The sequence below is a fragment of the Rhinolophus ferrumequinum genome, chromosome 23 (genome assembly GCF_004115265.2).
Source record: "Rhinolophus ferrumequinum isolate MPI-CBG mRhiFer1 chromosome 23, mRhiFer1_v1.p, whole genome shotgun sequence".
NCBI classification, from domain to species: domain Eukaryota; kingdom Metazoa; phylum Chordata; class Mammalia; order Chiroptera; family Rhinolophidae; genus Rhinolophus; species Rhinolophus ferrumequinum.
Genome location: NC_046306.1, coordinates 8,044,796 through 8,069,747, shown reverse-complemented (window position 1 = coordinate 8,069,747; position 24,952 = coordinate 8,044,796). Strand labels below are relative to the sequence as shown.

Here is a 24,952-nt window from a genome sequence, read left to right as displayed (position 1 = left end):
AGTCTCACCGATCGAGGTAAATATTTTAATGAAATTTCCTAAAAACCAAACATAATGAAAAAAAAAAAATTCCACGATAAACAAAACATCAGAATTTGAATAAAGATAGGATCCAACTCTGCCCTTGCACAGCCCTCCCCTAACTCCCAGGCCAACGTCTAATACAACTTTATTTACAAAAACAAAGTGGCTCACCCGTGGATCACAGTGTGCTAATTAAAAAAAATACTGCATTGAAATATTATTTCTTGGTTACTGAGTTTTCGGTGCCCTGGGCGAATGCCTCACGTGTCTCACCCTAGTTCCAGCTCCAGATGGCACCCCGGGAGAAACAGATGAGTGAATGAGTAAACACTGGTGAAGTTCTTAGTACAGTGTCTGGCTCAGAGAAGGACTAACATCACCAATGGCCAACAGTAATTAAGGCTCATCCTTTTTCTTTAAGGAAGAAATTAAATGTAGGGACAAACAATTCATGTTCTATAGTACTTAAAAGGCAGCAAGAAACCATACGCACAGGAAAAGCAAGAGGATATCACTTTCATTTTTGGACTCTTCCCTGGAGATTTTATAGTTGACCTGAAGAAGGATCAAAAGGACCCAATTTTTCCCACTGCCTACTTGGAACTCATCTATCTGTTGCATGAAGCAGCACCTTTGTGGAAGGGGTCCCAGGATTCTTAGTAATTCTCCCCCCGCATTTACCCATGACCGATTACTCTGCTGTTTGTGCTCCAACAGGGCAGTTCAAGGGTCTGTCAACTATGGCCCTCCAAATCATGGCCTGCTTGCAATGGCAGAGTAAAGTGATTGTGTTACAATAGCAGAGGTGAACAACTGAGTAGTTTTGACACAGGCTGCGGCCAGCAAAGCCTCAAATATTTACTACCTGGCTGCCCACCCCTGGTCCAGGTGAAGTCAAACTGCAAACACACTCATTCATCAACTGACCCTTTCAGAGGCCCATCAACTTTGCAAACAGGTAGATGGGTACAGAAACGCTGCCATTCTGCTCGGCACCATGGCTGTCCCCCAGTTTTATTTGGTGATACTCTGTATATGTTATGTCTCGTCCAAGTAGGGTTGGCCACTTAACCTGTCCACTTCTGGAATTATTTTATAAAGTTTTATTGGAACCCAGACACATTTATTCTTTTCTTGTAGTCTATGGCTGCTTTTGTTAAGCTAAAATCGCAGAGCTTAGTCACAAAAGAGACCTCGTGGCTTCACGATGCCTCACATACTAATATTTGGTCCAAATTACTCTCTGGTCCAAAACTTTTAACTGACCTCTGCTACACCGGGAATCCATCTTTGCTAGGTGTTACCAGGGTAGATCTAAGACCCTTGAAGTCCATACAGCTGTTAAAAAAAATGCCTTCTGAAAAGGCTGATGTCTTTCCTGTTTATCTGAAGAGCTATAACATCAGAAGTACAAGGAGCGTTTGTATGATTCTGATCTCTGGGTTCCCACTTGAAAGGTCAACAACCCTTCTGTTACTAGAACAGAAACGTAGATAAGACTCATGACAAACAGCCGAAAGGTGACAACAGAATCTGTACAAGGCACCAGCATTCAGTATCCAAACGCTTCTCTAAACAATGGAAAAAACAGTTCCAAAGCAAAGCAATGGTTAATTCTATCACAGGTCTCTCTCCTCATTTTCATCTTTTCTCCTTACAACAAAGCGATTCCACAGTGCGTCAGCACCCGCCTTATGTCAAATGTAAATGGAATCAGATTTGTTCAAACAACAAAATTCATAACAAAATAAGCTATGTACCTCTTGTTGTTTCATAAGTGAAATATTCCCCTGGATACAATCTATAAAAATCTGTTTTCACATACTTTTTCCTCGTTCCCCAAAACAATGGCTCTGTTATAATTTGTTTTAAGAGCATAGATTTTTAGCTTGATGAGGACACACAAGAATTGTGTTAAACAGAGACTGTATTTGAAGAAAGATGCCAAAGTAGAACACACAAAGCAACTTTGGATCAATTATATATCCACTGGCGTTCCATAGTCTCCTCTGTAAAATGTGGTTTGGATTTTACTTTGTTGGTTCCGCAAACACCATGTGCTCAGTTTGATGACAGACATTAGTTTCAGGCCGTCCCCCACATCGCGTGTCCCATAACCGAGCCCAGGGCCCACTGGGCTCCTAGTCTCTTTATGAATACAAGTACACAAATCTTGAATTTCACAACGCATTTACCGGCTGAGCCAGGGTTAGCTTGATCTCTGCTGCCACCTACAGATCAAACTGTATTTCACATCGCAGCAGCACGAAGACATTGAGAAACCCTGTGTGTTGTTTATAATGACTGAACGCAGGGTCGAGGAACCCCACACCATAACCTGTCTAAGGAAGAAAAGTGTAGTGTTCCTCTTACACCATTCTGCAGGCGAGTTGCCTTTTTATTATAAGACAACAGATAAAAGGAACCACACAAAAAAACGTATAAGGTGACACTCATAACCACCACCCAGGTTAAGAACTAGGCCAGCTTCCCCAGACCCTCCATGGACCCGTCCTCATCTGAACCTTTCCCAACCTACAGGCCAGGTGAGTTTAGTTTTCCATGTGGTCTAAATAATTCATCAGTGATGGATGAGTCAGAGCTGGAACCCATCAAGAAGCTATCCCTGGGGGATAGAGCGGTACTCAATGGACCCCCACCTTGGAACGGATGTGTCACTTTGCTCAGATGATTCTTGGAGGGAAGACAGCAATGTGGAGAGATGTCTCCATGGCATTGCTTTGCGTCTGCCCTTGTGCCAGTGACTGCAGCCCTTGCCTCTGGAGGCCTATGAAGCTGGGAGCAGCCATGCCCGGAGCTGGTGACTAAAGTCCGACTCGGTGGCCTCACCCAAGAGGGCTGGGAGACAGTGTCTGCCTGGAATCTTGGATAACTGTCTTTGCCTGAATTAGAGGCACTGGCTGGGCTCCAGGGGGGTCTCCAGCTGCCCCACAGACACCAGGGTGCCAAGCGCCCCGAGGTACTGCTTTCAGGCGGGAATGACCAAGTCGGAGTTCTTGTTGTTCTCATTCTGGTCACTGTGCTGCTCTTATGGCAGCGCAGAGAGTCGTCCCTGACAAAGGCAGCACCGCACGTCTCCACAGCGGAAGGCCCCTGGGTCACTATCTTAGCCACATGCTGGGAGCTGCCCTCTCGGGGCCCCCTTTGCCCTGCGGGGCCCGGTTCTCCCGTTTGGTTGGCCTCGTCCCTGTGGACCTTGTCAATGTGCTTGGCCAGGTGCTGGGGCCCGCTTTGTGTCAAAGCTGCAGAAGTCGCACTTGAAAGGACGGTCCTTGCAGTGGGACCCTGCTGTGCACGCGCAGGGCGGCCGCGCTGGAGCAGGAGTAGCTGCACTCCGGACACTTCTCGGGGTGGTCAGCCTGATGCAGACGGCTGTGCTCCAGGAGGTCGGCCCGGTCGCGGCCCTGGAAGCTGCAGTGCAGGCACTTGAAGGTGTGTTTGATGCGGATGTGTGACTTTAGGTTCGCTTTCATGGTGCAGGCGGACGTCACAGAACTCACACTTGAAAGGCTTCTCCCCGGAGTGCACGATCATGTGCCTTTTCAAGTCCGAGCTGATTTTGAACTTGGCGCTACAGAGCCAGCACTGGAAGGGGGTGTCCCCTAGCAACGGAAGGTGTGTTTCCATTAGAGCAGGCAGGCAAAACAGAACTCCCCCCAAACATGCGTCAGAACACGTGGCCGCAAAGGGACAGCTGGGTCTTCTGAACTCAGCCACCTGGAGCCTCCTAAGAACTCCATTCACCCATGTTTATTAACTTGCTTAATCCTCACAACAGTCCTATGAGTGGGTACTATTACCCCTCCCATTTTACAGATGGGGTAACTGAGGCTCAGAGAGGTCAAGTTACTGACCTAAATAGCAGGGATTTGAACCCAGAAATCATAGCATCCAATCCACACTCTTCTTGAGGACACTTTGTTTTGAATCTAACCTCTCATTTAACCTGACGTTCCAAAATTGAACATGAAAAAAGAGGTGCATACAATGTTACATACAACTGTTCCAAATCAAGCTAAGATTTATAAATATGCTTACTCCAGTGCTTAAGCTACATGTATCAGTTAATTGGCTTGTATGACTCTTTAAAGTTTCACCACGGCGGACTGAATTTTATTTTTAAAGCAACACATGAATCTGCAGGAGGGACAAATAATGAGAAGCCATAGATAGCCTCCTGCGTACCCCTGGAGACACTGCTCAAGGGTTTTCATTCTTTGTAGGTTGCTGCTTTAAATATCATCATCAGTTGACTCTAAGCAAAGAAAGGAAGCTCCCTTATCCTACACATGCATCCTTTCTCCAATGTCCGCCTGTATTCTCATTTCTGCTCGTCCAGAACTACCCTCCAAACTGTTAGCTTCACAACATTTAGTGCATCAACTTAACAGGTTTTTTGAGGGTTCCCTCCTCTCGTCAGGAATAGCTTTATTTTTACATTTAAGCTCAATAACATTTGCATTCTGACCGGTGAATTTTCATGCTTTAACTATTTGTTTTCAACTTTAGAGTCAAGCTACACTAAGTCCTCATTTAATGTCAATAGGTTCTGCAATTTGAAGCGAAACAATGTATACCAAACCAATTTTACCATAGGCTAATGGACATAAGTAAGAGTTATGGCATCTTAACAACGTTATAAAGAAACAATGTTGAATGAACTGATGTTATCCAGGACTTGCTGTACATTTTGGATTATGACTGGCTACGAGATATTCAAGAGAACCAACTACTGCACCGGGATTACGTGTAACCTCCTTACGGGGTCACTGTCACATCTGGGCCAGTTGATAATGTTGCTAGCATCAAGGTCAAATTGATCCTCTTTTCTTACATGTTCTTTTTAGGCCACATTTTATCCTGTTTCTTTACAAGACTGTGCTTTTTTGAGAAAAAAGAATCTCACCATGATCTCAAAAGTCAGCCAGTCTCTTAATTATGGAAACTTACATGGACTTCTAATCGATTTCCTGAATTTCTGATTTATTGAATTTTCTCTTAACCTGCTATACAAGTATCACCCTGAGATTTCCCTTTGTTGCAACACCACTTAGCCATATTCAGATATTCATATATCAAATATCTTATGTCAATTTTTTTTCTCCCTTGTTTTGCTAGAGTACCTTCCAGTACCTTTCACTAGAATGGTGGCTGGGCATAAAGTCTGAATCCTGCATACATTTGTCTATTCCGCTTTCATACTTGAGACAGTTTGGCTGGGTATAGAATTCTACGTTCGAATTCATTTCCCAGCTTTGAGGGCACTGTTCCACTGTCTCCTAGAAGCCACTAATACTGTGAAGTCTTTTTTGGTATGGATTGCTCCAGCTACTCCCTTGGCCCTGCTTGGCATCTTGTGAGTCCTTTCACTCCCACGGCTCCTTAGAATTGTGAAATCCTTTACTCATTTTCTCACTTCTATTTTGTTTCTTCCTAGACCTTGTCAGCAACCAGATTTCCAGCTTCTCATTCTTTCCCAGTTCTCCAATTTTTTAAAAAAATTTTTTCTGATCTCTGGGATTTGTTTTAACTTTATAGCCAGCAATCCTGGTTTTAATTCATACTCCTTTGTTCTCACTACCTTTTCACAGAACTCTTCTTGGATGCAACATTTTCTGCCAGTGGGTAGATACCAATTAGGATAGAAAAATTCTTGTCTATTATCCAAGTACTCTGTTAACTCCTGGATTGATTACTTATTTGTTAGACTTGGTGCATTTTATACCATCATTTCCACAAATGATTCATAATCCATAGTTGACACTTTAGGAAGAGTGGATTGGTTTTAGGATTAGCATTGGTGTCATAGATTTTTACTGCCACTAGGTAGTTTGGGCCATTTTGACAATAGCTTCAGCTTCTCTGAGCTCTGTGGCCTTGGTAGTCCATATGCCAGTTTCAAGTCCAGAACTCTCAGAGCAGCCAGATATTGGCTGGACAGATCAGCTCCCAACTGTATGGCTGCCTCCCAGTTGACTGTTGGGAGAGTTTTCTTTACTCAATTTTAGATATCAGTATATTCCCGTATTGTTTCCATCTTCCATGAATTCACTTAAAATTCTCATTTTATGAACCTCTTTATGAGCCTCCCATACCCATTTTTCTGTGCCATGATGGGTTGGTTGGTTCTATCTATCAATCGATTATTTCAGTGGGGTCTCACAAAGAAGGGAAGGAAGAGCTACTTGCAAAGTCTATTTTCTATAACTAGAAATTTGTGACCTGCAGTACATTCAACTGATTTTGTTACATGTTCTGAAGTAAGCTACACAATCAGAGTTTACGTTAAGTGACTGAAACACCTAGTTTATACATCAGACTTTTATTCGAGATACATCTTTACTTCTTGACTGCTGTATTGGGTACTCATCCCCAGCCATCCTATCTATGTTAGAAAATCCAGCTTCAGACTTTCACATTTTACCAGAAGCTATTGTCCTGGCAAATGAAAAACTACAAGCATCACAATTACCACAGAAATTCTCAATGTCTTTACTTAGCCACCAAGTTGTTTAAGCTGCTTGTATTTTTGGTAAATTAAGGTTAAGAAATTAGAGACTAAGTAAGGCACAGAGGTTTTCCAGGTCAGGGACTTACCTGTATGGGATCGCAGGTGGACGGTGAGCTGGCTGGAGTTGCGGCTGGCGTAGGGGCAGAGCTGGCATTTGTACGGCCGCTCGTCGGAGTGTATCCGCAGGTGCTTCTTGAGGCTGCTACTGTCCACGGCAGCATAGTCACACAGGTGACATTTGTGGGGCTTCACGCTGGTGTGGCACCTCATGTGCATGGTCAGGTTGTCCTTCCGGCTGAAGCACTTGTCACAGAACTCACACTTGTGGGGTTTGTCTCCTTCAAACACATAAAAGAGTCAAGGTTTTAAGGGTTCCTCTATCAAGATGACTGCAAGGAGATCTGACCAAAATGGTAGCCTGGGTATGTGGGTCTACCTCTTCTTTCTGTCCAAATGCCCAGAGATAGGAACATACTGAAGTGGAGATTAGCACACGGGGAGACAAGAAGTTGTACCATGCATGGATGGCTCAGAAATTTTGAAGACTCCTCAGGGACAGGTTAGATAAAATCAGACTGAAGGAGAAAATCATAAGCCAAACCCTATCTGGGAAAATGGGAGTGGTTATAGGAGTATTCAGGATCAAAGGTGGCAGGTATAGGTGTCTTAGAAGAGCTTTCTGGCTCACTAGGTTGATGAACCACATAGAGAATGGTCAGGTGGACCCCTTCCTTCATTTGTACCAAGTTGTAAGCAGCAGTGGTAACCTCACTCCAGGCTATTAGGAAATAGGGGGGCTTATACCAGAGAAATGATGCAAAGGCTCCAAGTAGGTAGAGATACTCTGGAAAACAGAGAACCCCATCCCAGAACATCTCCATATAAAGTGCTCCTCTCCTCCCCTACAACCACTTCAGACTGATCACATCCACATAAAAATTAATCTACCCAATAACCAAATGCTTGGGGAAAAAGTCAGACCAGGAAGACGTGCCCAACTCAAAAACTTGATGTTATAAAAACAGTTTTCATTCCCCTAATAATTTCCAGTATCCTTTTATTGTCAAAATAGAATTTCCAGTATGTTGAGTAGCAGAAAGGATGTCAAAAACATGACCAGAAGTAGAAGATGGAACAAAAGAATCTCCCAGAAGGCTGCCCCAAAGGACAACAGGGAAAGTCCAAGAAAAGACATGAAAGCTAGTTCTAGACTGTCCAGGTCAGAACAGAGCAAATAATTATTTCTTAACACTAAAGACGGTCATGGGTGCTAAGATGCCTTATCTAGAGGTAGGGTGGCACAATTTCAGAAGCCCAAGAATGGTGAGCTCTTAAAACTTGAAGAAAAATGCTCAGATCAGTACACAGTTCCTCAGACAACACTGGATGGTAGCAAGATGGGAACGATATCTGCAAAGTTCTATAGAACTTATATAGAATCCTACACTTGAACTAACGTTCAATGGAAAGAGAAAATAAAGCCAGTTGACAGATGACTCAGGGTATCACACTTGAACTGTGTATACATCAGGGGGGGAAAAAAAAGGAAATGGAGATCTGTGAGATATATGAAAGCAATGAAATGGAAAGTATTGCTTCCAAACCACAAGAGAGAACCAACCAAAAAACAAAACAGAACAAAACAAAACAGGCAATATCACAAAAATAAGGTAAAAAAATAAAAATCAAACTAAATTTAAGTATGTTAAAAATTTCAAAAAGAAGTCAGCTTAATGCTCTTAAGATACCTTAATACCAATGACAGAGAAACAGAAAATGATAGAAAGATATTATAGGGAAATAGGGAAATGCTAAAAGAAAGTGAGAGTATCCATTTTAGAATTAGGCAAAATACAAATCATGATGAATGCCACTAAAAATTTCATATTTGAGGTAAAACTCACCAAGTAGACAGGAATCAAACTTTTATGAATCTCACATGATCTGCTCAAGTGTTTTCAAAAAAGGCAGCTTGCAAGTTGTAGGACATATTTTAAAACAACTTTTTTGTTCAAGAATCCAAATCAGATTCCAGACCTCCTAGAGAGAGATGTGCGGTGACAGCTTCATGTATCAAAACCTGCAGCCTATCACTTTTCAGAACAAAGATTATAGACTTAAATTCATTTTTAACAAGACTGAAAGCAAGTGAACCGTACGCAATTCAAGAAACCAGAAGGACTAAACAAAGATTACAGCACTTGATCAATAAAAAAAGTAAAATATGGTTGTTAGAAAGGAAGGTTTGCTCACAAAGAGAAGATTCCAATAGACTAGGATTTTCAGTCTCGACACTATTGCCCTTTTGGCCACGTAATTCTTTGCAGTGGGCTGTGCGATGTACTGTAGGATATTTAGCAGTTTCGCTGAACCCTTTCCCACTAAATGCCAGTAGCACTCCCTCCCCAGTTGTGAGAGTCAAATATATCTTCAGCTATTGCCAAATGTCCCTTGTGGGGGGAAAGTGAGCGGGGAAAATTGTATCTGGTTAAGAACCATTCCAGTAGACGCTGGAAAAGAGAAAGGGGACTATAGATAGGCACAGTCAACTTTATCCCAATAAATTTAGAAGATTCGGTAAAATGGATGATGGTCCAGGCAGATATAAAATTATCAAGTAAAATGGATCAATACCAATTTTAAAAATTGCTCTGTCAGAGATTCACCCCAAGGTAGGTTATTTACTGTTCAAATATTTGCTGTCCTTCCCAGGAGAATCCTGCTTTCTTGTCCCAGTAGCTGCAGGCTTGGGCATGTGACTTACACTGACCATTAAAATATGATCAAAACTGATAAATCACTGGTAGGCAGATGCTTTTATGAGCCAGTGTATAGTCTGCCACACTCATTTCTCTTGCCCAAGATAACCTGTAACATTCCAGATCAGGGCATCTTAATTTGGGGCTTGTAGATAAAATTTAGAGGGTCCAACATCTTGTATGAGAAACGATGACCTTTTTATTTCTACAACCCCTCACTGGCATTTAGCATTTCCCCCAATTATGAATGCACTCAACAAACCACACTAATAATAATGGTACCTGAGACCCTCAGAAATAGACACAAGCCATGTTCGTATCACATCATACTTCGCTGCTGTTCTCAACGTGTCATGTATGTTCACCACTGCTTCACAATTAAGGTAGTTAGTAGAGCAGCCATGAGATCCTGATATTAAATGCAGGCCTTCTCAGTGCTGCTGTGAATACTAACCATGTGGGGGTGGGGAGGGTGTCACTAAAATGCTGATATTTTTTCCAGCGTTGAGATATAACAGACGTATAACATTGTGTAAGGTGTACCAGGGGATGATTTAATGTCTGTATATGTTGAGAAAGGATTAATTAACCTTATCGTGGTAACACCTGCATCCCCTCAAATAATGACCAGTTTTTGGTGGTGGGAACATTTAAGATCTCCTCTCTTAGCAACTTTCAAGTGCATAATACAGTATTGTTAACTACAGTCATCGTGCTGTATGTTCGATTCCCCAGAACTTACACATCTTATCACTGGAATTCTGTGCCCTTTGACCAACACCTCCCCATTTCTCAAGCCAAACTTACAGAAACAAAGTAAAATGCTGTTTCTGACTTAGTGGGTCAGGGTGGGGCCTGAGATTCTGCATTTCTAACAAGCATGCCAGGAGGGATGCTGGCATTTCTGGTTTTTACCAGAAATGTGGGTAGCAAGGGTTTAGGGTATTAACATACCACTCGATTAAGACTTTGATAGCAAATGTACTGAAATAATCTTAATGTGATTTTTATTACACTTAAAAACTTTATTCTGGGAAAGGTCCATAAGTTTCACAAAAATTGCCATCAGTCCAGAGCAGATACAAGGTCACGCACGCCTTTCTCTGGTGTGTTCCCGACAGAGGCTGCCCTACCAGCGGGGTCCTGGAGAGAAGCCCACGGCACAGAGCTACGACTGACTCTGCGGGATGCTGGGATGAGCAGAGCTGTCTTCAGTTGCCACTGACATTGCCAGTGTCATCACAGTCTAGTCTATACCCCCTCTCCATCCTCTGACAAAAAGTCATACGCAGAGAGAGTACTGGGGCATGTTCTATCAAATGATGTGGACACGCTCCATCAAATTATCTAGAAGCGGTTCCACATTCAATTAACTCTTTAATAGCATAGGGAAAGATAAAGAAATGCCTCAACTCACTTCATGATAGATTAACTCGGGTATCAATGCCAAACGAAGGAATACGAAGTAGGACTAGAACACACAAACATCGTACGTCAATCTCCTTGACGAGGCTAGATAAACAAACGCCACGGGACCATCTTAAAAAGGAGCAAAACATTTGCAATTCAACCATCATTATCCATTTAAAAAAAATCCCTCCTCCCCTCGTCCCCCCCCCAAAAAAAAGAAAAATGTGTCAGAAGGCTAGGAAGAAGAAACTTCTTTAACATGACAAATGATCTCTAAGAATTCTAGGGACTCTAACCACGAATAAGTGAAGCTAACATCAAAGCATTCCTTTAGAGCAAGGAATAAAATATGGATGGTTTACTCTCACTGCTACTCTTCAACTCTGACCTGAAGCCCCTGGGCCAAGCCCCTCAATCAAGCAGAAAGAGGAAAAATCATTATTTGCATAGGATAGCCTCCTCAGACAATCTGAAAGAATGAACTGTTAGAATCAATGAGAGGACAGCAAGGGGCCTGCCGACAGCGCTCAAAATTCATGTTAAAATAGCTTTGCTACTATCAGTGCTCTATCAAGTTTCTATGTCCCTCTTGCTCCCACAGCCCCAATCCCAGGCTTCTCCCTAAAGATAACCACATGTTCTCTGAATTGGGAGGTGGAGGTGGGGAAGGAGAAGGGGAAGGGTGCGGTGATGGTAAAATTAAATGCCAGGTGATGTGTGGTCTTCTGAGAGTCACTATTTTAACACAGCACTGTCAGATAGCCTGATGAAGAAACTACAGTGTTTGTGTTTCATTTGTACTTTATTGCTTATGGGATTTTCACGTGAATATGGGCGTTTCTATTTCTCAGATGATGGCCTATTCGTCGTATCTTTTCCCACTGGGTTATCTTTGATTGGCAGGAATCCTTATGTGTCCTGAAGGTGAATTCTGCCCTCTTGCAAATTTCTCCTTGTGGGACACTTGTCTTAACTTCTTAGTGGTGTCTTGTTATAAATTTTAACTTCAGTCACATTTAATCTGACTTGTGGTCCTTGCTAATTGTTTGCCTGTGTACTTATACCATAAATTTGTCCTCCTCCATTTCCTAATTATAGACTTTAATATGTAACTTAAGTTACTATATTTGGAATTTGTGAATGGTGAGGTGAAGGGCTATATCTTTGTCCTAATAGACTGCTAACTGTCACGGCACCACATATCAGCGTGCACCCTTCCTCCACTCACCTGAAATCCCACCTTTATCAGGTGTTAAATTTGCACCTACACAGGTCTGTTTCATTCATTCTATTCCATATTTATTCCAGTTCTACCGTGTTTCCCTGAAAATAAGACCTAGATGGACCATCAGCTCTAATGCATCTAAAAAGACGCATTAGAGCTGATGGTCCGACTAGGTCTTATTTTCAGGGAAACACGGTAATATCCATACTGTTTGAATTATAGCTTTATGGTATTTTAATTTCTGATAAAGCAAAAGGTTTTGTCCTGGTTTTGGGGCTACTTTTGCGCCTTCTTCTCTTTCCAGATAAATTTTATTATCCAGAAAGCAGGTGGGATAGTGGTATGGAAGTAGAGGTGGCAATTATTATAAGCTTGTCATTATAAGCTTTCAAACAATATAATTTATTCACCTTTACTGGAATGATTAAAACATTTGAAAATAAGAGCCATATATACTCAATATATAAAGTTAAGGAGAAAATTGCTGCTGTTAAACCTATCCAGAAATAGTTACTATTTACAGTGATTTTTTTCTATCTTTTTTTTAAACTTATTTTTTTTAAAACTTATTTATTTTTAAGTGTGTTTTTCCAGGACTCATCAGCTCCAAGTCAAGTAGTAGTTTCAATCTAGTTGTGGAGGGCGCAGCTCACACAGGCCCATGTGGGGATCACACCGGCAGTGCCGGTGTTACAAGCGTCGTGCTCTAACCAACTGAGCTAACCGGCCGCCCATCTATCATTTTTTGCTTAAGATTTTACATAGGGGAAAAAACAGGAAGAAAGCATTTTCTATCCTGCTTTCCCCCCTCTAGTCCTCAATGTTTCTATTGTGCATTTGAAAATTTATTTTCCCATCCAAGCAAGGACAAACCTGTATTCAATATGTATATTTATGTCCAACGTAACTTTAGAATAAAGGTAAAAGATCGAATCCAAGTTCAAGGCCTGATAATCCAAGACTGCTCCGATGTGGTCACAGCGTAGCTTTCTAATGTCCTGTCCCCAAATAAGCCCTCAGCAAGCCTGCATTCAAGGTGCACAGACGCCTGTTCATAGCCACACCTCTGCTGGCTGTGTACCACTCTTCTGTATTTACCTGTCCCAAGCGAGCTCCTCGGTCCTCCAAGTGTAGTCTGTGAGTGCCTGGGGCCCCTCGAGACCCTTCGGTCAAAACTCTTTTCAGACTACGGCTAAATCATGATTCACCTTTTTCACTGCTGACATTTACACACTGATGCAGGATCGTGGGTGGAGCCTTAACACGGGTGGCCAGCTCTCCCCACGGTCTGCGTTGCCCTTCCTGCCATGCCCTCCCCTCACATGCCCTGCCATGTGAGGCCAGGGCCAGTTTCCCTTAGCTTTTACTGCTCGCAAGGCTTTCCCATGGCTTTGATTAAATCTCCCTGAATAAGCCTTTTTAGCATTCTGTGTAACGAAATGGGAAGTACACATAGTGTGCTTCTGCTGCAAACCAAAATACGCTGGTTGTTTTCAAAACGAAAACTTGTGGGGTGGCTGCACTGCAAACTCGGTGCTTTTTCCACGCAGCACCCTTTTGATTTCAAAGAACTGGCAAACTCCTGCCCCCCAGCCCCCACCCTCCACATTTGGGATTTGGCAGACATTTTCTTACAAATGAACTAAGTGAGCCTGTCATTTCAAGGAAAATTACCAACAATACAGCAATGATAACATTAAGGGTCGAAAATGAAAAGTTGGGATTTCAGAACATATCTGTTACTCCAGGCTTGCAGCTCATACATTCTTATTTTTTTTTCTGATGTGATTGGGAATATTAACAGAAATTATTTTTTCCTATAGTATAACGAGATGGGTCAACATGTGGAAGAACCACATACGTTGGGAAACCAGTGTTTTCCAACTAACCAGTGCACAGCATGTCAAAAATCAAGCCTCGGTAAAACAATTCAAAATAGAAAGGAGATCAATGTATTTTAACTTAACAGCTTGAAAAGTTTATGGATATGGTTTTAGATTCCACATAGCAACTAATCTTTAAGAAACTACCATTTGTTGTGTTTTGGTACAGTATTAAAGAAACATAACAATGATGTGAAAAGGCTATCAAAATACTCCTTCATTTCTAATCACAAATGTGAGGCCAGGTTTTCTTCATATGTTTCAACCAAAACAATACAGGACAATGAATTATAGACAGAAACAGCTATGAGAATCCAGGTGACTATTAACCCAGACATAAAAGATTTGCAAAGGTATAAACAATGTCACTTTTTGGTTTGGAAAATAGTTACTTTTCATAAAAGTGTTATGTTAACATATAATAGGCTTACTGTTCCTTTTAAGTGAATACATATTTTAAAGTTTCGGATGGCGAATGCCATAACTATAGATAAAAAAATACTCTTTGAGGGTCTTCCATTTTTAAGTGTAAAAGGATCTTGAAACATAAAACAAAAGCTCTTTGGGGGTTTAAGTGTAAAGGGATTTGAAAAGCACTGTTCTACCCATTTGGTTAAGATCCAGGCTGAAGCCTTAAGCGACACGTGTATGTCCATCCCTGCCTCCCACTTACAGCTGGGTCAGCGACACCATTTAGCCTATGTCAGCTCTCCTTTTCCTTGGTAACAGAACCTCCTCTTTGGGCACAGAGCCAGACATAGCTAAGAGTGGCCATGTGACTAAGTTCTGGCCAAATGGACACGACCCCAAGTGATGTGTGTAACGTATCGGATGTGCCTTGATTGGGCAGTAAACCATCTCAGGCCATGCCAACGAGAGGCACATCCTTGGGATGTCAACGCAACAGAATAAGGGCCTGAAACACTGAAACCTGGGCCCTGAAACCTGGGCCCGGCCACCAGACTTAACTTGTCATAGGACAGAACAGAAACACTTTGGTTTTAAGCCACCATCAGTTGGATCTCACTATTCCACTAATCACGAGGGATACTACTCCGGCCATGCCCTGAAGGAGACCCCTCGTCTACTTTCCATTGGTTAAGAGATTCAGAAAACTGGAGCAATTGCATCAGACCCAGAGAAGTAGCCTAAGCATACCTCCACTAGAGGAGCAGTTGGTCTGCTCCACATCTGCATCCCTGACTCCGTGAACGCCACCAAGGACTGAGCCTTGCCTTATACTTTCTGTACCCTCATCATGCTGTGTTACTCCAATAAAACTTTATTAATCTAGCCCCTGCCTCTCTCTCTAGGTCCACCTTGGCATGGCTGACATTTGGGGCCTGATAATTCTTCATTGTAGAGCCTGTCCTGTGCCTTGTAGGATTTTGGCAGAACCTTTGGTCCCCCCTCCCCGCCCCCACCAATAGATGGCAGTAGCACCACCACAGGTGAGAATGTCTGCTCCCAATATCCTCAGGACAGAGTCACTCACTTAGAGTCACTCTCCTAAAGCGGCCACTGGTTTCTGTCAGAGCAAACAGACGAGTATCTTAACTCCTACAGCCTGGTACAGGGTCTACATTAGAGACCAAAGTTGACAAAATTTTGTAAAGAGCCAGATAGCAAATAGCTCAGGCTTTGTATACCACACAGTCTCTCTAGCAACTACTCAATAACGCCACTGTAGGGCCACCGCAGCCACAGACAATCGGTGGACAAATGGGCATGACAGCAGGCTAGATTTGGCCCTTGGGCCGTAGTATGCAGACCCTGGTTACAGAGCGTGACAATCTTTTGTTCCAGCATCCTACCGTATTTCCCTGAAAATAAGACCAGGTCTTATATTAATTTTTGCTCCAAAAGACGCATTAGGGCTTATTTTCAGGGGATGTCTTATTTTTTTCATGTACAACAATCTACATTTATTCATGTACGACAATCTACATTTACTGAAGTATAGTCATGCCATCTTCTTCTGGAACATCGTCATAACTCTCCAAACCCTGAATTCCAGCTTGAATTTCTTGCGACTCTATTTCCTGTAGAAACATGGGCCCCGATCTCTCATGTCCAGCAATAGAGCTCTCCTTAAATGAGCACTTCTTGTCCATGTCGCCTGCTCGTAGTGCATTGGCAACACAGCTGTCAGTGATTTTATCCCATGAATTCTTCACCCAAGTCATGACCTCTTGCAGGCTAGGCTTCACAAAGTTTCCACGCTGATTTCTCTCCATTCTATTTTCAGTGTAGTCATTGATTTCCATGTGCAAAAGGTCCTTGAATGGCTTGTTTATTGTAATAGCAAGAGTCTGGAGATAGGCAGCCATTCCTGCGGGAATCATTATTTGATCTATTCTTCTCTCTGCAAGGAAGTTCTTTATGTCCTGAGCACGGTGAGTCCTGGCTGAATCCCAGGCCAGCAGACCTCTTTGGCCACCTCAAAAAACAAGTGGCAGCATTAAATTGACCCACTTCCTTATAACTGCTTGTGTGCACCAGGCTTTTTCGATTTCAAGAACATAAACGCCTGAAACACGTTCAACCTTATCTTTCTTGCCCTTAGTGATGATTAGAGGTGGGGTTTTCTTTCCATCCAGGTGAATTGCCAAAATACAGGTAACACGTGCACTTTCGTAACCAGTGGAGGGAATGCAGATTGACGAGGCACCCCTCTGATCAATTGTCGTTTGAGATCCTTGGCCCATAAACACTGCAGTTTCATCCATAGCAATCATGTTGGAGAGTTGGTATTTAGAAAAGTCGATGCCATCAACAAAGGACTTGAATGCAAGTGCACGTTAAATAACTTCAGTGTCTTCCAGCTTGAACAGTGTTGTTGATCTTAGAGACAGTTCATATCGCTGAAGGAAGCCATCCGGCCAGTGTTGTGATGCTTTGAATTCTTCTGGGGATATTTCTAACTGTGGTGTCATTGCAAGGGCAAATGCTTGAATATCAGCCCTGCGCACAACCAAAGCCTTTGCTCTCCTGTGAGCAATCGATTCACAGATGACGTCTTCCAGCTGAGGAAGTAATGGTTGCCGACCTGAGCCTCACTTGCGCTTCTTAGCATTTCCCTCATCCACCTGTTGACTGAGGTTATCGTACTCGGCTCTCCATTTCAGACCATTTGGAGATCCAACTTCTTCTCTTTGAAGAAAGCCGTGAGATTCTTGCCCCGGGAGTCCTCCATAATTCCTTCCTTGTATTCGACAGAATAGCTCTTTCTTTTTGCACTCATCTTGTCTGGGGGTCAAAATATTATTCCCTTTAAATCTACCATTAAATCAAGTGTTAACTGAAGACTTACGAGACAGGAGTGGCAACCAAAATGATGACAGTTAAGAATGATGGTCCACACAAAAGTGACGAAAAATTGCAGGCACCGAAATTCAGAAAATGTTTATTTCACACAAGTGCATTAAGTACGCCCCTTACAACCCATGACATATTGAATTATGAAGATTCATATTAGACACAACCACATCCGTTCGTTATCAAGTGCGCACGTTATTCGTGCGATGTGTCTGTGCTCTGATTGGTCATTCGGCAATAAGCCTCGAGTTCATCTGTTCACATAAGCGTTTACCTCTCGTCCAAAGGCGCCCGTTTGGGTATTTACAGATACTTAATGATAACTTATATGATCATTTATTTTAAGTATTAATGTCGATAATATATTTAATTATATGTTAATATTATTATATAATTCAATATGTCCGTCGTGTGTTGCAACGGACATACTAAATGCATCCATCTAGCTGATGATCTTAACTGGGGCTTTTTTGGGGGTAGGGCTTATATTATGAGCATCCTGAAAAATCATGCTCAGGCTTATTTTCCGGTTAGGTCTTATTTTGGGGGAAATACGGTATCCACGGTTCCTATGACTACAAGGCCTCATGCAGCTCTCCCTCTGCCAACCTCTCCAACTTCATCTCATATCCATTTTAAAAACCCCAGAAGAACATTTATTATCTCAATAAATTTCAGAACTATAGGAGCAGACTAGCTGGTTAATTCTGGCTAAAGGTTTCTTGTTAGGTTCTAATCAAGATGTTGTCTGGACCTGCTACATGGGAAGGCTTGATGAGGGCTGGGGGATCTGTGTTCAAGTTCTGCCATCCTCTTATCCCCAGTTTTGCTCCTTCCAAGCCTTTGTACCTGCTGCTCCCTCTGCCCTCCTTCTCTTCTTGTCTGGTTACATAGCCATCTTTCACCCTTTAAGTCAAGCGTCTCTTCAGAAAAGCCTTTCATGACCAGCCTAGATCCAATCCCTCTGCTACAGGTTCTCTCAGCACTTCTTTCTTGCCTCCATCACAGTTACCATTTTTGTCCGGTTTATGACTTGTTAGTCTAGTGGGGTGGGCCACAATCTAAGTCTCATAAGGCAGAGATTCAGAAAACTGTTTCTGTCCTGCTCACCACTACATGCCCAAGCACTTAATTCATATCCATTTCTTTTGGTTTATTTTTCCCTTTTCCTTTTTTTTTTTTTTTTTAAGTTTGTTTTTAACACTAAAGTTCTGAGCAAATGAATGGATACCTACCGGTGTGGATTCTTAGATGGCGGTCCAAATCTTTCATGCCATGAACAGTTTTGAAGTGGCAACCTAGAAGAGAAGGGGGGAAAAAAACCCAGCTTTTCTTAAAGTACAACCTCAGAAAGGAAGTTACTATGAATCTGAGGTTCTGGTGAGTTGCACACTGGGCCCTCATGCCATGCGGTACTTAGAACCCACAGGACGCTCCCAGGTTGTGAGTATGCAAGAGGACTGCCAAGGATTCAGCAAGCGAATTCACCCGGAGCTTGCATGACAGTGGCTGGCACAGAGAAGGGGCTCAGGGTGTCTGAATTCTTTATTTACCTGGGTAGCAGCAGTTGAACGTCCTCTCTCCAAGGGTCGTCGTTTGTTCCTTTGACTCAGAAGGGAGGGCCACGCCAGAGGCTTTCTGGGCATCACTGTTGTCAGTGGAGGGACAAGTTGGTTTTGAAGCATTACTATCTAGCTCTGAAGCTGAAATTGAGACAAAAAGAAGCGTTAATTTCTCAAATATAACCACTAGGGCAAGTCTTATAATCTAGCAGGTTTATTTCACCTCCCTTCACCACCTCTCCAGAAAGAAAGAAAAAAAAAATTAAAAACGGAAAGCCACATACACTGTGGTCTTATAAAAGTCCTCTTTCTCTAACTACCAATTTCCAGGAAATACAGGGGACCAAAGAATACGGTAAAATGACAGGGACACAAATGGCAAGATCCAGACTGCAAAACTTTGCACCAACCCTTCTCAAAGACCTAGTGCGTAACATAATTTCTGATCCATACAGGACAATTTTTTGTAAGACAAAAATCAAAGTCCAGATCTAACAGAGATCTGGATCTAACAGAGAGCAGGATGTCGTGGCAATGTGAAGCTATTTTTAAATGCTTACGCTCAATGCTAATTCATGCTTACCCTGAGCTGCTTTTGTCACAGTTCAGTAACAAGTCAGAGACCACATCTTTAAGTGCCACTGCTCTCCAGGACAAAATGCCGGGTTTCAACAAATAAACTGGAGAGAGGTGGAAGGAAAACCCAGCGACTAAAAGACTTGAGATGATGGTCTGTGATAGCAGAGCCTTATTCGGGTCCTGATTTAAACATATTGCAAAACCATTTAAGACAGTGAGAAGATGGACATTCCCTGACAGTTGGATAAGGGTTTGTTTTTTTTTAACGTATGAAGATGAAATTAAGACTATGTAAAACAATCTCACCATTTAAGGATGAATCTTGACATGTTGTGTATATGTCTGCTTTGCGTCAAAGTAACCCAGGGCAGGGGGACAGGTGTATGGAAGAAACAAGGTCACCAACCTGCAGTCCTCTGGCAGCTGCCTGGGTGCTAACTGTACCCTTCTCTCTGTCAGGAAGGTTGAACCATGAGAAATCACCACTTTCACGGGCCACCGTGATCAGGCAATTTCATAGGGTTTAATCTATCATGTAGTTTTAAAAATGTCTGTAACAAAGACTAAGTGCTCCTAAAAGAACGTAAAATGATTTCTCTCCAAATAGATTTAAGTCCAAGGGAAACCGAGGTGCTATCCATGTCTGAAGTCTTCAAAAAAACAAAAACAACAAAAAAAACACCAAACAAACAAAAAACCCAAAACACAGATATTGATTATTTTATGAATTATAGGTCAAGGTCCAGGTCTTTTTGTTTGCCCCTGGTATAGAAGCTGGATTCCATTTTTCCTGGGCGTTTTCAAGGTAAACCTTATATTACCTTGAGAAGCTGTAGACAGCACATTGGTGAGGGTTTCGGTTCTAGGCACAGCATTTGCATAGCTATAATGCTAGCTGTGTGACTATCTGCGACTGACTGAACCTTTCTGAGCCTGTTTACTCATCTGTAAAAAGGGATCACTGACCTGCCTCAGGGTTGTTGAGTTAAGAGATGAACAATGTCAATTCTCAGCACAGTGTGTGGCCTGAGTTAGGAAAATGCTATCCTAGGGCTTCCGTTAGAAAGGACTGTCGCTGTCACATCCGAGTATTTGTGTTCAAAGCCCCTTAACAGGCTCTGCACAAGTGACCCCATCCGATGGCTCTCAACTGGGGGTCATTTTGTCCCCAGAGAACATTTGTGAATGTCATGATCATGTGGGCACATGTAGGTGATAGTGGCATCTAATGGTCAGATGTTGCTAAACATCCTACAGAGCACAGGACGGCCCCCAAACCTGGATCAGGACCACCGGAATCATGGGGCAAGTGTAATCTCCCAGGTGGGGTGGTTAGGGTTGATCCCAGGAACCTGCATTTTAAAGCACTCCCCAAGTGACTGTCATACTACCCTAAACCATTGCTACTCAAAGAGTTGTTCACAGAGCACTGATTATCAGCACAACCAGGACCTTGTTAGAAATGCAGAACCTTGGGCCCCATCCCACCTACAGAATCACCCTGCACTTTAACAAGATCCCCAGGTGATTCCTCTGCACATTAAAATCGAAGCAGAACTTCAAGCCCACGCTTCTCTAACACATGTGTATCAGAATCACCTGGGGGGCTTGTTAAGACCTGGGTGGCTTGGGCCCCACCTCTCGAATTCCTGATTCATTAGGTCCAGAGGGGAGCTGGGAATTTTTCTATTATAACAAATTCCCAGCTGATCCTGCAGGTCTGGGGACTGCACTTTTGGGAACGGCTGCTCTGTGAGAACAGAAACTGGCTCAGAGGAGGCACTCAAAAAGCTTTCAGCTGATCAGAACCCACACTTGCCAGATCTGACGTCCTTCGCTATGTCCCTCAGAGGAAAGCACAAAAAAGCTTGTACTACTAAGCATTCACGTATTAGGAAAGAAAGCCGTCCAACTCTTGAGTGTTTTAATCCCACAGAAACAAAGTAAAACCGAAAAGCAGAAAAGCAAAAAAGAGAAACGAAGACAAGAAAAGAATATGTAATGGTGAAAGGGTTGTAAAGCACAGTGATTTAGGGAACTGACTTGGAAGCCAGCTGGTATGTTTCTTATTCCAGTTCTATCATCCAGCTGTGTGACCCTGGGCTAAGTTACTCAACTTCTCTGTTCCTCAGTTTCCACATCTGTAAAATGGGAATTATCATCCCTATCTCATGGTTTTACATGAAGATTAAATTCTTTAGCGGCTGTAGGGGAGAACTTATACATAAGTCAGCACTACATAAATGTTATCAGTTTTATTCACTGTTGTGCACACCTGTGAACTCCTAGATTCTTAGAGAGGGAAAGCATTGTGCAATGCAAACTTGAAAACAGGGAGAAGGGACACCAATGGGTTAAAGCTATCAGAAAACTGTCCAACGCTATAAAGGGTCACCCAGGTAGAATGTGATGGAGAGGCTTGTAGGGTTTCCCAAGGAGACTTCCTTCACCTTTAAACATCCAGGGGAGCTCACACTCTCCTGGGAAAGGTACAGCCAGGGCAGAGACCCTTGTAGCCTGAAAAGGGGGAGAGAGGTACATATTTGACAGAACCCAGTTTAGCACAGTGGACATTTTAACCCTCTGAGAAGCTGCTGATGTTCCTTTCGTGAGGTTGTTTTCCTGCCCCTGTTTTTTTCTTTTTTACTGGTGGTGATTAAGTCTATCAGTGGACCTGCTCCATTGTATTTCCTCCAAAAGCTACTCGAGTTGCAAAGCCATGTGCAAATTAAGAGTGGCCCCAACCTTAAAAAAAAAAAAAAAAGTGAGCCTTTTGCTCAGTATCACAGACCAAAAATGCAGGCGAAAAAAACCTATCCATCGGAAGGCTGCTTTTCTGGTAGTGGTGGCTGGTACTGAGGCACATTTTGGGGCATAGTTCTGATTATGCCCCGCTCCCAGGGGGTGGAGGGCACCCCAGTACTGCACAATATAGAAACACTCCTCAATTCCTCCAAACACAGGGCACAGCTCCAGGACCAGCGCTGTTTGCAGGAAGGAATAAAAGTAGCACATAGCACGCACTCTGAACAAGCAGCCTGCGGTCACTCAGGAATTGCCTTCTATTCTCGCTTCCCCCAAGAAGATTCCACATCTCCAATTACTCCCCAATTCCTCTTTCAGGGATTTAGCAGGAGCCCTGGCCCCACCCCAGAAAGACCCTCCCGTTCCAACTACCTTTCCCCTTTCTAGGCCTTGGGAGTTTGGATTTGAGTTATGGTAGCTCCATCCAGCCAAGATTTAGTTTCAAAGACAAACTATTCATTCGGGAGCGGCTTCCTTACGGTTTCCACCCCCTTCATCAACCACTTGGGAAGGTGTGGTCATCAAAGCCCTCAACAGGGACTCCTGGGGAGAAGGGACCTTCCCTGGACAGGAAAACGCAGGGGAGGGGGACAAGGAAACAAAGTGTAGTTCAAACTCCTTTTCCCACTTCCTTGCTAAGAAAAAGGTATCGCTAACCACCAGCGGAGGAGAAGATCAAGTAGGAACCTCCCGGGTCATAATCTGACTGTAAGATAATCAGAAATGGAAGTGCTTTAGAAATGCAGATTCCCGACCCCATCCCACCCCCGAGATTCCAGGGGGTGGGGTAGGGAGGTGCCTGAGTGCAGCCTGAGGAATTGAACGAGTTAGCAAAGCTCCCTCCCCGCAGACGTTTCAGACGTAGTGGCTCCACCGACCTCAGGATGAGAAATAGTGCCCTGCGGCCTTAGGGTAGCCGACGGTGTCTCCGCTTCTCCGGGACCCCTCTAGCCACGTGGCAGCCGGGGTGAGCCTGGGAAGTCCCACCGTGGCACTGCCCCGCTCGACAACCCCTCCCCTTCGTGGCTCCACTTCTCTTAGAGAACAAGACAAAAGTCCTTCACGGGAGCCCCAGGCGCCCACATCACCCCTGGACCTCATCCGACCCGCTGGAGGCTCCATCCCCCGGCCGCCCTAACCTGTGCACTTGCTGTTGCCTCTGCCTGGAATGCTCTGGCCCCCACGGCCATCTCCACGGCGCGCTCCCTCACAACCTCCAGATGTTTACTCGATGGTACCCTCCTCGGTGAGGCCTTCCCTGGGCCTACATTTGAAAGGGCCCCCTGTCCCCAGGCCTCGTATCTTCCTTCCCCGCTTTTAGGATTTTTCTCCCAGCGCTCACCCCTAACCACTCAGCGCTTCACCGCTTTATCGCCTGTGCCATCCCTCTCGTCCCCACTGGGCCATAAGCTCAAGGACGGCCGGAATTTTGTCCTTGCTCTCTGTGTGTCCCTCTCTAACACCTCGCCCCGGGCCGCCCACAGAAGCTCAGACATTTTCCAGATATTTCTCTATCCCCAGGAGAACATCCGAGGCGTGGGGCTCAACGTCCACCTTCCAGGCGCGCAGCCCCCAGTCCAGCGCCCAGGAGGGTCCCGGAACCAGGATGCCGACACACCCCGAAGACAGCCTCGGAAGGGGTGCCAGAGCATCCCTGAGCGTTTGGGATATCACCGCCGGTTTAGTAGCGCTGGGGGAGTGGCTGGAGAAAATCCACGCGGGAGCGGCGTGCGGCGTGATTTACCCAAAGAGAGGGTAAATTTACAAGTGGGGGTGTGATTGACAAAGGTGGTGTGTATGGGGGGGGGCGGGGACGTCGAGGTCCGAGCCCCAGGATTCAAGTTGGAAGCTCCACCTGCCCTACCACGCCCGATGCCGGGACCTCGCACCTGCGCGAGTCCGGGCACACCCAAGAAACAGCCTCCAGCCCCACGAGCGGGGCGTCCCCAGCGCTACTCACCCGGCTCTCCCGCCACCACCCGGGCTGCCTCGGCTAACTCCCGGCGCGCCGGCTGCGGCTCCTCGGAGTGGAGGTGCTGGGGGTTGGCCTGCTTGCGCCGCGACATGGCGTGATGATCCCGGCTCCCCGCGAGTCCCTACGAGTGGCCTACTTCATACCACCCAGTCCCGGAGTTCAGAAATTACCGCCGCCCCCTGGCCGGAGCGCGCATGTCCTGGCAATTCTGCTCCTCAGCTGAGCAGGGCGATTTATCACGAGCCCTGACGGCTGATTGGCCCGGAGCCAAGGCCCCGGGGTCCTGGAGAAGCTTGGTCCGCGGCCCCGCAGCCCGTATCAACCCGGAGCTCGTTAGAAATGCAGACTCTCGGGCTTCACCCCAGACCCGCTGCATCAGAATCTGCATTTTAACAAGCTCCTCGGGTGATTCGCATGCACATTAAAGTTTGAGAAACCATGCCTGCATTTTAACGAGATCCCCAGGTGATTCGTGTGCCCATTAAAATTTCAGAAGCACAGCTCTCCTCCAACTTGAATGTGCGCACGAATCACTGGGGATCTCGTTAAAATGCAGATTCTGACTCAGTGGGTCTGGGGTGGGGCCTGAGCTTCTGGATTTCTAACGAGCTCCCGGGTGATGCCCTGGCGGCGGCTGCTGCAGAGGCCGCGCTTTTAGATTCTGACTTAATTGGTCTGGACTGAACGCTCGGTATCGGGGGGTTTTGTTGTTGTTTTTTAAAGCTCCCCAGGTTGTTCGGCGGTAGCCAAGGTTGACGAGCACGACCTCCACTCGCGGTTCTCATCCTTGGCTGTATATTCGAATTTAAAATTTAAATGAGGCCAGAAGGTCTCCAGCAGCAGGGTGAACCACTGTTCCTGGAGGAGCCGGTTATAAATT

The 24,952-nt window shown here is 44.4% G+C and overlaps 1 pseudogene; it reads right to left on the bottom strand.

Annotated features, from left to right (window-relative positions):
• Positions 1-215: 215 nt before the first annotated feature.
• LOC117016189 (zinc finger protein 64-like) lies at positions 216-24,238 on the bottom strand (annotated as a pseudogene).
• Positions 24,239-24,952: the final 714 nt, after the last annotated feature.